We start from the raw sequence: 16,060 nt of genomic DNA on the forward strand, positions 1-16,060 counted from the left end.
CCGTCACTAGCGGCTGTCTTTCTTCCAGCAGGAATAAGATATTCATGGTAAATAAAAGAAATAGCAGATGACACTTATGTGTGTAAACTGTCCTGTGGGTCATATATTCAGCCTGCAGTGGGAAGAACCAGGAGTATGACCAGAAGTTTAGCTTGCAATGGACAAAAATCCTACAGGCTTTCATAATGGACACACTACTATCCTGCTGCTACAATGTGCAGTGATTTGGGGACTTCTGAATACAAGAGTATTCCAAGGTGATAAAGTCCAGTCCCTGCTAACAAAAGCAACTGTACCACATGGCTTCTTATAGACTGATCAAGACTCCAGTAGCCCCATGTGGGTTGACCCCTCTCTCTCTTGGACTCCACATAAGACCAAGGGCTGTGAAAGATTTTGAAGCATATAAACAAAGAGGAGTGTATAAACAAAGAGAAGATACTTGCCATAGTGGCAGAGAAAGTTCAGCTGCTGAACATTGATACATCCAAGGGAATCATCTCACTGAGCCCTAAGTGTTACAGAACCCAAATTAGCTGTCCCTAACAATCAGGTTATTGAAAACTTGTGCTTCATTCCAATGTTAATCGAAACCAGACAGAGGAAAGGGAAGAACAGCACTCCTGTACGTGTTGGTAGAAATATTTATTGAAACTTATGTTTGTAAATGTAGAATTTTCATTCTGTGGTGGCTCGTGCTGACTGAGAGTGGTTACAGCTGTTCCACAGGATGGTGAGGCTGAATACTGAGTGGGTGCTTTGTGTCTTTAAATCTGTCTATAAAGCTCACAGTTTTAAAAGATGCTGCATTAAACACTAGTTATTATAATAGTATATACATTCAAAAATGCTCCAGGCCCAGAATTATCACAGTGTTTGTGTTGTTGGGAAGAGTCCCAAGAAATGCTGGACCTACTTTTGGTCTTTCATTTGCTGTTATATATTTCCCTAACCTTACTCTTCTTATGTGTATCTTCTTTAAGTGAAGAGATCACATCCTTCTCAATCTTTCTTTAACGGGAGCATCCTAAGGAGATAATCATTCATGTTACCCATCTCTGAGCCACTTCCATTTCTACTGCTACAACTTGATGTCTGGTGACTAGGAATGAACACAATATTCCACATGAAAGCACACTATTGATTTATTGAATGGCTTTATATATTCAGTAATCTCTTTCATGCACTCTTTCTTGCTACTGATGCTAGAGGAGTAAATGGATAAAAAAAATGTCTCTCAAATTCACTAAAACGGAAAATCTCAAGTATAATCTCTTTCTCCCCCTAGAAAAGTAACACATCTGACACCCTCTGTGTTGCAGAAAGTGCATATCCATCTTGGATTTTCAAGAGGTGAACTTTTGACTTTCAGTGTGACTTACAAGGAAGTTTGTTTTTATTGTGTTACTGCCCATTTACAAAGTACCTGAGAACTCGGATTCAGTTAGCTAAAAATATGAATAGCTTTTGTTGGGCTGGGATATGTTAAAGAAGGGAATGATAAAGGACTTTTCTTTACCATTTCTGTAAGTGGATTTTAGCAGTAGGCATCTGTAACTGTTTTAACAAAGTATTCTTATTTTCATATAAAATATATCGGTCATCCCTAATGGTTATAAATGCAATAGCATAAAAATATATAGATAAACTGAATTCCTGAAATCCAGAATATGTACAGATGCTTTCAGACTAGGTAATAAAGACCTCTTTTTCTTTAGGGCCTTTGTTTGAAATTTCTCCTACGAGTATACCGTCTCCTGGAATGCAACACATTAGCAAAGTTTGTCATGCCTAAAAAAAATAATTGTAAGACAAGACCCTCTTGTACATCATATCCTGTGGAAAATAAATATCAAGAACTTTTAGGAAGTCAACAGTCACTGACTCCTAGCCACCTCTGGCATGCTCTTTTCAGCCATCTCATGTATCCCTAATAGGTGCAGTTAGACTTTAAGAGTAGAAGGAGCACTTTTCCTTGTGTCCCTAAAGCAGCAGCATGGACACACTCACAGGCAGCTGTGGACTGAATGCTGGCAGCCTTCTTGCTGAGTCCAAGGTTTTTCTGCTCCTGTAAGGACTTAAGGATGAAGACTGTAGACATAAAGGCACGTCGACTCTATCTGTCTTGGCATGTGCCAGTGTAGATAAAAGAGTGTGTGGCTACGTGCTGAGGCTGTCTGCTAGAGCCAATTGACAAAAAATAAATGAAAAGCATAGCAGTTGTCATTATCATCAAGTGTCTTCTAGACACCCTCACTGACCAGGAGCCCCCTCTCACAGAATGCCTAATGAAACAGGCAGCAAGATGACTTCGCATCCACCTTTCTGTCTCTTGTCCTCTCCAGAGTCCAATACTGAAGTTTCTGAATGCACAGCCACACTGCATGGTCCGCTAAATGGTTCAGGAGTTAGCCCTAATAAAAACAGGCAGCTGTGTGAGCAATGACAAGTAATTTACTCTATTTTTGGCACTGAAAGTCAGCTGAAGTTATCATTATTGGTGTAGAACTAATCCAGTCCTGGAGAGTAACCTCAGTTTCCATTATAGCCATGACTACAGAACTGAACATGAGAAATTTTCAGAACTTTATTATTTTGTCATGACACCACTTTTGTTAGCAGATCTCCTATATATTTTTCCTGGGTGCTCATAACAAGCACCGAGCCATTAGTATGGACTTGCAAGTACCAGGTATGAGTCTTTAACTCTCAGTGTATCTCAGGGATTCAGAACAGTTGTGCCTCTGAATTTTAGCCAACATGTGTTTGACGTCAGCCTACCTATCAGCAGGCAGCACAGGTGCTTAACAGACAGGGATGTAAAAAATAACCTCTAAAGAAGTTAGGGCTTCATGCAAATACCTCTGGATTAAGAGTTTGCTAGACATGACACATTTCAAAGCAACTTGGAGAACTTCTCAGTCTGTTATTTGATCTTGCTCATGTTTACCACCAAAGAATCTGAATATTTAACAGTGAATGCACCCAAATCCTAGAGTAAGGCAGCAGGGCTAGAGACAGCTCCTCTCTAAACAGCTCTTTCAGCATCACACTCTACTGCTATGACCAGAAATACTGCTGTGGTGGGAACATGAGGAGATAAGCAGATGCATAAAATAGATTAAATGGTTCAGGATGATGAGGTTCAGCTCACTAACCATTAGTTTGATGGGTCAAGTGCAGTCCCCATCCTTGTATGTTTCCAAGACCAGAATAGACAAAGCCCTAAGCAACTCAGTCTGATCTCATAGCTGGCCCTGCTTAGAGTGGGGGATCAGACCAGATGATATCCTGCAGTCCTCCCTTTCAATCTGAATTAAATTACTCTGTGATCCTGTTGTCAGGGTCCCAAGTCAGTGCTCTGGTGCCAGAGCTGCTTCAGTCTGTCATGCTTTCTTAGCTGACTCCAATCTTGCTATTAGTTTCACTCCTTGCAACGATCACTTTGAAAACATTCTGCATTCAGGGAAGCCAAAGGTCTAGAAAAAATATATCAACAGGGAATCTGTGGCTGTGAAATTCACAGCCAGAACTCTGACTAAAATTGATGAACATTAACTATAAACTACCATCAACTTTCCCCAAACACATTTACGTTTCATTAGGAATAGCAAAATATGGTGCCTATTTTCCACTCGTGACATCTCCTTACAAATATATAGCTTTACTTTTTTTCAAAGTTTCCCCCATCCCCAACTTTGTTTCATTTCAGTATGCACTGAATCATAATTTCTGTTTCACGTGGACCATCTCTCATCAGTCATATTAAGCAATTTCATCCCATTTAATTTCTAATACAAAAATGTTTGTTTGTTTTAATACCCCTTCCTCAACCTAAACAAACAAAATATTAGAGAAGAATCAAGTGCTTCTTTTATTCTGAAGAATTAAAATCTCTAAGGGAACAAGCATTTCTCATGAACATTTGTTCCTTTGAAAACTCAGTTTTTGTTCAGAAAAAAAAAAAAAGAAAAAGAAAAGCAAGCCTTTGATGAACGTATTAGCAGTTCATTCTAACCAGGGTAATAAATGAAATGCTCTCGAAGCAGAAAGAGCCCAATAGCCTCCTAAAACAGATAACTGCCTGTGATAGCTTTTTATGGACTGATGAACTTGGCACAGCATGCTTCTACCTTGCTTCCTCAAGGCACTTTCCCACCTCCAGCTTAAGGCTACTGTGCTATAGAAATCCCTGCACCATGGCAGGAGTCTCTCTGTGAATGTCTGCAGTGCATATAGGGGCTATATATAGTCTGAAATCAGGTTAATTGTCTATAATAGTGCCCTTCACTCTCTTTGTCAAGTTTATTGCAGCTGAAACATGTCACCCTGACAACTGCTCAGGCTGAAATTCCCCATCTTCCACAGGAGAATGGAATACACTCCAAATGTGCAAGAGACTCCAGCAACTTCTCATCTCTTCTGATGAGTTTGGGTATAAGGGGGACAACTGTGGTGACAGCTTTAACCTCGACCATTCCTCAAGAGGCAGCCATTGGTAGCCACTTACGGTTACTTTTGAGTGGAGGAGATTTGAGGTAGTCATATTATTTCTAAGTCAGAAGCTTCACACATTTTTATGTCTATGTATTCTGAGGTATGTGCATCTTTGCCACTCTGTGAACCGCTGCTGCAACGCTGTAAATAAATGACAACTCCTTGGAGTATGATGTTCATGGCATAAAGCAGCCAGGAGGAATTATTATCACAGAGGTGATCACAGCCCAGGTGGTGCCCTCATTGATCAGGCACAGTCCCACAGCACCAGGCAGGGTGCTGATCGAGTCAGACTCCACTGACAGCCCCAGGCAAGGCAAGGTGATGAGTAAAGTCCAGGTTCCCACCAGGGAACGAGACCAGGCCTTCTACAAGGTGGACCCAGTATATCTCCAGGAAAAGAATGAATTAAACCAGGACAGCACTGAGCACAGGGACACAGGCAACATAACACAGGAGATTTATTGAAGCTCAGGTCTGGGCTAATGGGCAGAGGTAAGCCAGCCAGGGCAGTTCAGGTCTGTTAGTACCCTCAAGGCATGGCAGATAAAAAGCTGTAAAAAAAGGGGAGCACCATTAAACAGAAAACATGAACACTGAACCACAGGGAGCTGGCTCATAGCATCTTGTGAACAATTGCCTTAGGGTTGTGTGTGAACTGATTATTCCAAGGTGGGTGTTTTTTCTTGGTGTTTTTATTTTTATTTTTTGATTTGTTTCGGTTTTTTTGTTTTGTTTTGTTTTGTTTTGTTTTTTTCGTAAAGGGTGGAAAGTATTTTCTTTTTGCAGTGGGATAGAGACAGTAATACACAGACACAAAGGATACACATCACTCAGCAGAACAGCTGTGGATTCAAGGCAAGGGATATTAGGGAGAAATCAAAGGTGGGGGAAAGGAATAGTTTAGCCTGTGCAAAACAACCTAATTTGCACAACAACCCAGTTAGTGAAAACAACCACCATTGCCAATAGTTGCGTGTCAAGGTCTAAGTGGATCACAGTCAGGAAGGCATTTCTTTCCAAAATATACATGAAAACATGAAGCATATCATCAGCTATTTTACTACATCTTAGAACACATCTGTTGGATCATTTTTTAGGTGAGTGTACTATGATGAGGAGAGCTGCTCTAGCATGAAAACTTCTACTATTCCTCTGGCTCCTTTGGATATGCCAAGCTGCATGCCCCTGGGAGATGGACTGTGGGAGCCTGAAGCACCAGGTGTGAAGATGAGGCAGCAATGGGGATTAAAATAATCAGAAGGATCTTTATTTCTGTCTGGAGACATGGTTAGGACTTGTTAAATTATTTGGGCCAGTCCCTAGGAAAATGTGGCATACCATTGTCTCTGAGCTCTCCCTGCACACACTTCATGTGTTATTTGCACATGAGGAGGAGACTTAGACAGCAGATGCTGCAGAAAAGGGAATCAGTGAATATTTATTCAGATTCTGCACAGCTGCTCATCTTCACTCCTCCCCCACTGTCTTTTGTTTCTTATTCATGAGGACGGGTCTGAGTGGGGTTCTGTCTGACATGTACGTTTGGGACACAGCTGTGGCAGGGGGGTTTCTGCATTAGGAAGCAGAAATCTTGTAATTAAAAGCATTCTGACATGTAGTTCAAGAGTTGTAAAGCACAGCACATCAGCGAGGGAGCCACTTACACGGCCTGAATGGGAGAAGGGAGCAAACTGCAGACACCCCCCACTGAATGAAGTCTATTTGCATGAACCACTCATGAAATAATTACCGAGAGCAACAAAAAGCAAGGTCTGTTTGCTAATGATTCATGAGCTGGATAAAGGCTTGAATTAGTTGGATAATTTATTTGTAAAAATAATCTAGCCAGCTGTAATTAGAAGGCTGGATAGAGTGATCTAGAAAAAGAAGGAAATCATTCTCAACAGCACATGACCTTCCAGAGGGTATTACTGTTTTTGAACAGAAGCATTCCTAAGAGCCTGTGAGCTTGCCTGGGTGCAGAGTGGATCTGGTGGAGGCCTAAGAACCAGGATGCTCTTTTTTTTTTTCTTTTTTTCTTTTTAAGTGTAGGGATCCTTTTCTTTCTTGGCTTTGGCCTATTTGAGCAGTTGGTACTATTCCCAGTGGCTTTTGGGTGTAGATCAAAGCATTGCTGAAATCACTTTCAAGTCAAGCAGAGAGCATTTGGAATTAGATCAGCAACTAGCTTCATTTTAAAAGAGTTAGAGATTTTCTGTTGAGAAAAAAATTTGGCTTCTTCTTTTTATTTTTTATTTTTTATTAAACATAGTAGGGCATTAACTTTCCTACAAGTCTCTCCATATAGTTCAGCTCTTCTCCCCAACTCTAGCTCTTACAGAGGTTGAGATAGGGATGCCCCTTGTGTGAAGCACCATCCTCTGGGGACAGCACCTCTAACCCATGATGAATATCCACAGGCCTGTGCGTGATCGATCCCAGCACTGCTCGTTTCTCTTGCCAAAGCCTTGAGCTCAAACGGTTCCTTGTCTGTCAGCTGGCCTGACCCTGATACGGGCAGCTAAGGCTGACAATTGTGCCTTGTCCTCCTCTTTGCTGCAGGGCTGCTCCTTTCTCTGCTGGGCAGGGAACATGGAGGTCAAAGACTTGGCTGGGGGGCAGGAGGAGAGGAAAGGGGCCACAGGCAGGTAGGAAGCTCTTGGTGGGGTCATGATACTGTGAGGAGTAACCCACATATTGCTTTGTGCAGAGCATTGTCCCATCATCCTCAGAGAGGAACAAGCCAGCTTTTGCTATGGGCCTTCCCCCCAGCACTCACCTCCAGCCACATATGCACAGTAACATCATTAAAATGGTGAGGCAGCCCCTTAGGAAGTTATCTGCCTCCCTGGGACAGTGAGGAGTTCCTCTCTGACCTCAGTCTCCCCGTTTCAGCCAAGTATGCTGTGTGACTGGACCTTCCTCTATGCAAAAGGAAAATCCTCTGGACAGAAAACAGGCACTGACTGACCCAAACATCAGCAGTTGTGTCAAACTCACCTCTGCTGCTCTGTAGTTTAATCATCCCTGTCTGTTATTGCTGACCTGCTCTGAAGCCCTTTGAACAACTCTTAAAGGGGCCTTTCCTTGAAATTTCCTTGCAATGAAATGTCAAAGCGACTGTTGCAGAGCTCCATTGCATGAAGAAGTAACAAAGGATAGCATGCTAACCATGCCCTTGGTTTTCTAACTCTTCTAAGTGTCCTCCTTCTAAACTATAGGAGTCTTCCCTTACACAGGAGAAGTGACAAAACTCCCTTTCCTACTCATGAGGTGCTGCAGTTCAAGCCAAACCCTTCCCGACCTTCCCATTGCTGGAGTGAGCTCCATCCTGCTGCCAGGGAGGGCCAAGCCTCTGCTGGTGCCAACCAAAATAGGCTGAAAGCTTCACGTAGGTAGGGGTTAAAAGGACCTCACATGGGGAGAAGTCTGTTTTTAATTAGCTTTGCAAATCGGTGTAATCATTTTAATGATTTGGAGATTGATCCTCTAAGGTATATCTGGGAGCTACAGCGGATTTTTTATCTCTCCCAGTGGGAAATCAGCAACATTCAAAGAGAAGAAAGTCCCTTAGATACTGAAAAGCAACTGTTTGTTGCTATCTATGTAACAGTCCTCTACAGAGGGGTTTGGGAAAAGGGTGGGTGGGAAGGGTTTCCACCAGATCAAAATAAGACTGTGAATCATCAATGTCACACTGCTGTGAAAATGTGTAAGACCATACTAAGATGTATGGCTAGACTCCTGTGAAGAGCCAGGGCAGTAATCCTTCAGCACTGGTGATTGGTATGATCTCATTTAGACAACAGGCATCACACTTCAAAATGTTTGTGCATCAGCTGGGCACAGTCTGGGAGGAGGGTGCCAACAAAGGTCAATGGTCGAGAAAACAAGATGTGTGAGAAAAGACAGAGAGTACTGCCTAAGCTAGAGAAAATGACATTGTTTGAGGAGGAGGGTGTGATGCAGTCTTCAACACATAAAAGGCCACTGCAAAAAGTATGGTGGTTTTTTGGTTTGGTTTTTTTTTTTTTTCATATTTTTGCTGGGGAAAGGAAATGTAATGAACTGCAGCAAGAGGAATTTAAGGCTACAGATGCACTGAAGTAGATTGTCTTGGATGGGTGAGTTTCCATCATGGTAACATTGGATAAATATCTACCAGCAATGGCCTAGATATAGGTAATTCTCTTTTGGGCAGAAGATGGGTAAAATGAATGTTTGAGGTCCCTTTTAAACCATATTTTTTTACTAGTCTACATTCAAAATGATAAAGCCTCCCACTAGTCACACACAGGGGGATAGAATTCTGGCACTGGAATGCAGGGGTAAGGAATGGACATTTGTTCCAAAGGTTGCTGAGCCTTGAGAAGAGAATCAGAGAGTTTCCAAGTCAGAATATGGCATCAAAAAGGATTAATTTCATGCATTATAATGCCAAGCAGGATGCTGTCCACACATCATTAGGAGTCAAGGCTTTTAAGATCTGCTCTGCACTGGCACAGAAAACAAAATTTGCCCCAGTGGCCTGTGTAAGAGGCATAAAAATAAGATTCTCCCTCATGCCTGGTGGCAACGCACTGGCTACCGAAGATTTGTCACCTCCAGCCCGGCGATGTTCACCTTCCAGCGGCGCTGCCAGAGCGGCAGAAAGGTGCAGAGACTACTTTGGGGTGGAAGTTTCTCCCCACAGAGCCATATGGCCACAAGCAGATAACGCTGTGAGCAGCATTCATTAACAATTTCCAAATCTGCAGCAGCTGGAGCGTGGGATCATTTAAAACATGACTGATTTACTTCCTGCAGCCTTGAAAAGGAGGGATCGCTTGGAACCCAAACGCACAACACATTTCTCTGAACTTATCAAACAGAGCCACATGCATCTCATTAGCATCACACACACACACTCACAGAAGTTACCTCTTGGGGAGGGTACTGGAGAGGCTCACAGGACAGCTGCTTGATGGAGCATTGGCAGGAGACCAGGTATTCCAGTTGCTGGGGTGGCTCCAGAAATTGAGCAGAATGGAGAAAGGGGGAAGAATATTTATAATAATCCTGATGAAAACAAAGCGTTGGGCTACTATTTTATTTGAGCTGCAGCAAGAACAACAATAAAAGCTCTGAGGTAAGGACCATTCTTTAGGCAAAACTGTTCTGTGAAGGCTTGTAATGATCTGCACTTACCTAAAAATAGTGTTCAAACTAACACAGTGTACCCTTATTAGTGGGACAGTGATCCATCTTTGTGCCCACCAGATGTTACTTCATTAATTATTGACAACAACATGGCATTTCTATAGCACTTCATAGCATTAAGAGAGTTTTATAAATAGATAGATAAAAAATTAATCAATCAATTTTGTTAGACAATTAACTAGCATCCACAGTTTTAGTCTGAGATGATGCCAAGATTTTCTGGTTTTTTTAAAGCATGCAAGAAGAGAAAGACTGAGCTTGCCAGAAAAAAGAGAGAAATGCTTCCAGCCTAAAAAATGCGAAATAATTTCTGAATATTAAGCAATGGGGTTAAATGTTTAAAGCTTCCAAAAATTTTGGGCACTGGGGTGGAATTCATCTCCCTCCCTTGATTGAATGCAGATGTTTGCATCTAGGCTCATCATTGTGGCCCTCCTTTATAGTCAGCAGAAAGAAATGAACCGTGCCCTTCAAGTGCATGTTAGTTGTGGCTGATTATAAAAAGAGATATTGTAGATGTCAAGGTCTGACGTAGGCATTGCACAGCTGGGGGAGAAGAATCTTCCCCTGACATCTCCTTTGAAAATCTGTCAGGAAAAATATTTTGAGCTCCAGCCCTGGAGCTGCTGCAGTTTAATTCTTTAACGAGGATGCAGGATGGTACCTCAGGGGAAGGATGGTCAGGCACGTGGCGGGTGCAGGTCCCAGCTAGCGCAAGAATGGCACTTGCTCTGCAAAGGCATTGTGTAAGGAGGGCACCTGCCAGAGGGCAGGGAAAGCTCTGCTCCTCCAGCGTGGGCTCTGCCTCTGAGCTGCACTGCCGCAAAGAATGAGTGTCTGAGAGCCGGGTTGTGAAGGAAACTGTTGCCCAGGAATACACAGGCAGGTCTATCCTGGCTGTTTGGCCGGTGTTTAAGTTGTGGCAGTGCTGGGGCTCCTGCTGGTTGCTGTGAGCACAGTGGGTCGTGGTCACTGGCTGCTGTGTACCCTGGCTCTGTGCCTTGCCTGGGCTCTGCGGGCTCAGAGGGACTGAGGCAGTAACAGGAAGCTTTAAGCTGAAGAGTCATTCCTGATAAATAGGAACAGTACCCAGAAACAGATTGCAGAAATCCTTGCTCTGTTGTGTCTGCAAAAGGGCATCGGAGCTGCTGATAGACTGTGGTATGTGACTTCTTTCAGCCATTTCTCCACAGCAAATGAACTGGTGTTTGTTTAAATGTGCAGGAATGGGAGCAGAGAGAGCAAGGTGCTGAGGAACAAGAGAACAGAAGGCTGATATTGCGCAGGGAATACAGCATGCCCTTAAGGCTGAGAGATTTGTGGTGTAAAATACCAGGAGCAGGATCCCCTCTCTGCACAGCAGAAACCAGCACTCACCTGAGCATTCAGAATTTCACCTTCCCAGCTGACAGGACTGCAGAACTGTTAGAGGAGACAGAATGGGAGGAGAAATTGGAAGGAAGAACTCCCATACATAGGGACAAAAATCCTATTTCTTCCTCCTGTTTTGAAGACCAAGACCAGAACATTTCTTACCTTGGGGACAGCACCATACATCCCCACCAGTATTTTATAAATTTCAGTAAAGACTCTCCCTGTCATTTTGTTTTAACATGATGTACAGTCTCAGCAAAATGTAAAAAATATTTAAGGGAACAATACCACACAAAGCAAGAGCAGTACTGGTTATCATTATCAAGATCATACGAACAAGATAAGGAGATTTAGTTGTTAGGTGTTGGGAGATCAAAGACATGGCCATTATATTTTCAGCTTTCTCCTATATAGGCTTTTCTGTGTTCATCTGAGTTGCCACTCTCCAAAATATTCATGTGTTATTAAAAAAAGACATATTAATGGAAACTTTTTATGAGTACTCATAATGGGTTAACACACACTTATACACTTTCTAAAGAATGCTTAAAAATTTTCGAGATTTTCTGTTTGTATTCCTGTGCAGTATCCCTCAGTGGGGATTTCACTGGCTGTTCCCAGGCTTGGAGATGGACATAGAGCTACACAGGCTGACGGCCAAGATGGGATATGTAGGAGAGGGCAACAAGGTCTTTTATGAAGTAATGGCTGTATTTCTTCTATTTTTTGTTCCCTCCCTTCAAAAGAACTCTATGTATTTTCACACTGATAGTAGTATTGTGATTATGAATAATCGTTCACTGTTCCTGTTTGGTAGTCTTCCTTTGAACTTCTATCACCTTACACATGCGTAAGATTATTGACCACAAAATTTTCTTTCACAATCACCACCAACTAGAAGACTCTAGAGATGCCACTGGCCATGCTCCTGTTACTGCTAGATTTTCTCCTCTTTCTGTGGTTGTACCTGGTGTCTAGAAGAAACACTGTTGAATAAATCCTGTTTGTCTTGTGCCACAAATGTTTGTGGCACCCTCCTGGCAGACATAAATAATTCCTGCCCTGATGAGCGCTTGACTGCAGTTAAGAGAAGAGAAAAAATGCTTCAGAACTCTTATCTATTTAGATATATTTAAATATATATAATGTATATATATATATTTTCTAATTAACATTTATTCTTTTCGTTTCAGCAGCTATACACAGTGGGTCAAATTAATCCCTGGTAAATTGTTATTAATACCTGCACACATATTAATTGAATGTTTCCAGGCAGACAGAGAAACTGCCTGGCCACTCTCTATCTGCATAGGTTCCTTTCAGTGGGAAGAAGCAGATCTTGAAAGCTCAAAGGAGCTGCTCACTCTTGCAGTCCAAGCTGAGAAATTGACCAAACTTTTGACAGCATGCAATTTCCCCATGAGATTTTGAGTATAGGTTGGGCTAAAATCATGTTTCTGAAGGGATTATGGTACTTCCCCATTCTGATTGTAGGAAATGTGGAGAAGTAAAAAAAAAAAGCACTTTCCAATTTTTTGTAATGCACCAGGACTGTTACTTTGGGCTGCTGCTCAAATCACCTGAATAATTTGCTGTTCCCTATGTTTTATTTTAATAAAAATGCTTCTATCAGTACATCATTATTTAGTTCCTAGCAGCAGAACACCTAAGAAGACTCTCCTGGTCGCAATCATTAATGGCACCAATCAAACCTGAAGTTGAAATACCCCAACTTTATTTAAACTCAGCCTCCTGCCAGACTTCAGAATTAACTATTTGCACATCTTCTGTTATTTTACTTGTGTTAAGACTTTCCTGCTGCTGCATAATGAACTAAGGAATCATAAGCAAGGTGATCAAAACACAAAAGATGTTTCTTTTCTGGATGAAAATGTGATCTGGGTCTACTCTTAGCTGTTTTTTTGCCTTGGTTAAAAGTGAGTGCAGGATATGAAGACACATAACACTGATGTGTGGCTGTACCTGCAGCACACAAACAAATACTTCACCTTTCCTGATGCAGGGCTGTGGCCCTTGCACTCCTTGTATGAGCTCTGGGATTATACCACACGTTACCACTAGATGTCAAACTGTGTCCCAAATCCCACAGATGCCTCCAGTGTCAAGTGATGGAGGGCCCTACGTGCTGCTCCTGCTGCAGCAACCGTGTCAGAGCAGATTTAAATTTTATTTCCGAGGAAAATGGTAGAAAAATGATTGATTTAAGGGGCTTTAGTTACTGCCGACACAGGGATTTCTAAAGGGGTACTTTGCCCAGAGAGGCAGGATCAGGTGATACTAACAGCTACTAACCATGATTTTGTTCAAAAAATAAATCTACCTGCTTGCACCATTAATAAAGAAAAAATTAATGTAGGTCCACAGGGGAAAAAGTTAACTTACCAGAAAGTGAGGCTATATTATTCCTTTGATCCCTCTTGCAAGATTTAGTTGCTTGAAAACTAAAATCAGCAAGAAAAACTGAGGAGTCCTTAGTTTAGGACTGCAGCTCTAGCAGCATTCATACACGAAGCACAAAAATCATGATCAGCATTTGGATCAAGGATTCTCCTGCATGCAACAAAACCCACAAGAGCACCTTATTCCTTCAAGCAGCTTAATCTGGAAGTGATGGAGGGCTCCCTTGCAGATGAGCTGCATGCTGAAGCCCCTAATGAAAAGTGTTAATTACTAGTCCTGTGTTTCCTTCCTCAGGAGAGGCCTATGGTGCTGTTATTCTGGACAGGTTTGAACTCCTGCCTACCATGAGTTTGATTTCTCAGATGTGTGCTTCTTTTTCTTACCTTCAGGTGTAAATGACAGCTCTTTTACCACCCAGAGAGGCTTGTTTCTTCACAGGAGGTGAAGAAATTCCCATCTAACTGAATGGTTTCTCAGTGAAAGGTGTTAACATAAAGGATGGGATCTTGCCTTTACCTTGTCTTGGAAAATACAGTTTGTTAGATGTAGGCTTCTGAAAGGACATGGCTCGGGCTCTTTTTAGCCTCACCGGCGTCCTTCCTGTTTCTACCAAAAATAAACACAGCCAAGCTTTTCTTCTTTAGCACTTTTAAACTTTCTTGGCTTTGTCACAAGTTGTGTCACAGGATGTCCCACATCACCACAACATACCGCACCACCACAGCATGACATGGGCTGAGATCAGCCATGTGTGGGCAAGTGTCTGGGCCTCTCCTGCCTCCAGTTCCTTGTCATCATTTCCCACTGGATCAAGAGTGATCAAGTACACTGGGTTCAGAGCCTCCCTCAACAGCTTAATCAGGAGGAATTTCATCATCTGGCTTTTACCTTCTCTTTTAGCAGTGGTGTCTTACACCCCCCCGAGTACAGCCTCAGTTCTTTCCCTGTTCATTTCCACATACGCTCAGCGCGCCAAGATTACTCATGGCTCATGTCTCTAATCGGTTTCTCCTCATTTCCCTCCTCCTGTGGTCCTCTTTTGTGGCTGGCAAGCTGGTAAGAGGCCCCGAGGCACAGCTGTGTAAGGACAGAGGGTCTGGCATGGTGGCTGCCTGTCCCCCACAAAGGGGATGGAGGCTCTGGCAGTGGGACAGCCAAAGAGCTGTGTGGGAAGGAAAAGCTGCCTGGGCCTGAAGTCCTCATTTGAATTGTGTCAAGGCCCACAGCAGGTCCTCTTTGGCAGTCCTGTTTTACTACATGGAGCAGCAGGTTTGAGAGGAGGGTCTCCTGGACAAAACAGGCTGCAGAACAAGCATGGTTAAGAAAGCTGCTGAATCTGGTTACTCGTCCCCAAAGCTGTCTCTCCAGCCAGAAAATTTCATCTTGACACATGAGGAGGGCCTCCTCAGCAAGCCTGCTCTATCCAAACCAGTAAAGAAAGGGCCTTGTGCCAACAAAACCAGGCCAAAACTATGCAATCAGACCTCCAGCACGTTTAAAAATATCTCTGGGTCCCTGTACATCCCACTTCTCCTGGCTCCCTTTCTGTTTCTCAGTGCAAGGAAGAAATCTCTAGCTAGCCGAGGTCTGGGATGTGGTTGAGATGTTTCTGTGGTAAAAGGGTGGAGCCTCCCTTGTTTTCTTCTTTTTCCACAAAGTGCTCTGGCTCTTGGACAGTGAGTGTTCAAAGAAACCATGTCACTTTTCCTCTCCACCCCCTGCCTCTCCTTCCCTCACTCAGAAGGCAAACGAAGGAGCTCAGGGATGGCAGGAGCAAGCAGCAAGCCTGAGCTTTGCACCAAAGCTCTCATTAGAGCAAGGTGCGGCCAGCACGCCACAGCAAAGGCCAGCCAAGACAAGCACTTCCCTTCAAAGGGCCCTCCTTCCTACTACACCAACACTGGGACACCCTTTCATGGGATTTCCTTGCTGTGGCAATGCACACCCACACGGTATTTAAAAGAAGGATCATTTTGGGGTTATCCCTGTGTCACTACCTGCTCCACTTGCCTTAAGAGTTGCCTCCAGCAACCAAACAATAAATTATCAGGGGCAGGGATGAGGACATGGAGAGCACGAGGGTGCCCCAGGATAGCAATGAAATGAAGCGGCTTTTGGCAGCTTGACAATATAACTTCTCAGTCATCATTGCTCTCTCTGAATTTTATGTCTGAGGCTATAGCCTGCTCTGAATATAATGAAAAAGTTACTCCCCTTCAATGGCACGCAGTCTTACACTTAAATTTTTCTCCCTTCAGCATCCCCCTTACGTGAAAGATGTAAGTGTAAAAGTTAACAGCACCTGAAAGTAATAATGATGATCTTTTTACAATCAAACATTGGCATGAGACTGTGCTCTTGATTTTTCTCAGGCCATGACATCTCACTAGTCACAGCTGGCCCAAATGCCTGAAACCACAACTAGTCAAAGTTCACAGTCAATCCGTGGACGAGAGGAAGAAATTGCAGAAAACTTGCCAGATAGCCTAAGATAATAAAAAACCTGAGGAAATTTCAATCTGCTCTGGGATACTCCAAAAGTAGAAAAAGAAGTTAGATTTGCTGA

At 42.9% G+C, this 16,060-nt stretch overlaps 1 protein-coding gene across 1 annotated transcript in view; it reads left to right on the forward strand.

Moving 5' to 3' along the window:
• The first annotated feature begins 9,362 nt into the window (after window positions 1-9,362).
• The window catches only part of ARHGAP31 (Rho GTPase activating protein 31), a 79,668-nt gene continuing 72,970 nt past the window's right edge, over window positions 9,363-16,060 (forward strand). Inside the window, exon 1 of the mRNA XM_086882846.1 lies at window positions 9,363-9,628. The gene's annotated coding sequence lies outside the window, so the exon portion shown is untranslated. The remainder of the gene's footprint in view (window positions 9,629-16,060) is intronic.

This window comes from Cyanistes caeruleus, chromosome 3 (assembly GCF_971803275.1).
Source record: "Cyanistes caeruleus chromosome 3, bCyaCae1.hap1.1, whole genome shotgun sequence".
Lineage (NCBI taxonomy): Eukaryota > Metazoa > Chordata > Aves > Passeriformes > Paridae > Cyanistes > Cyanistes caeruleus.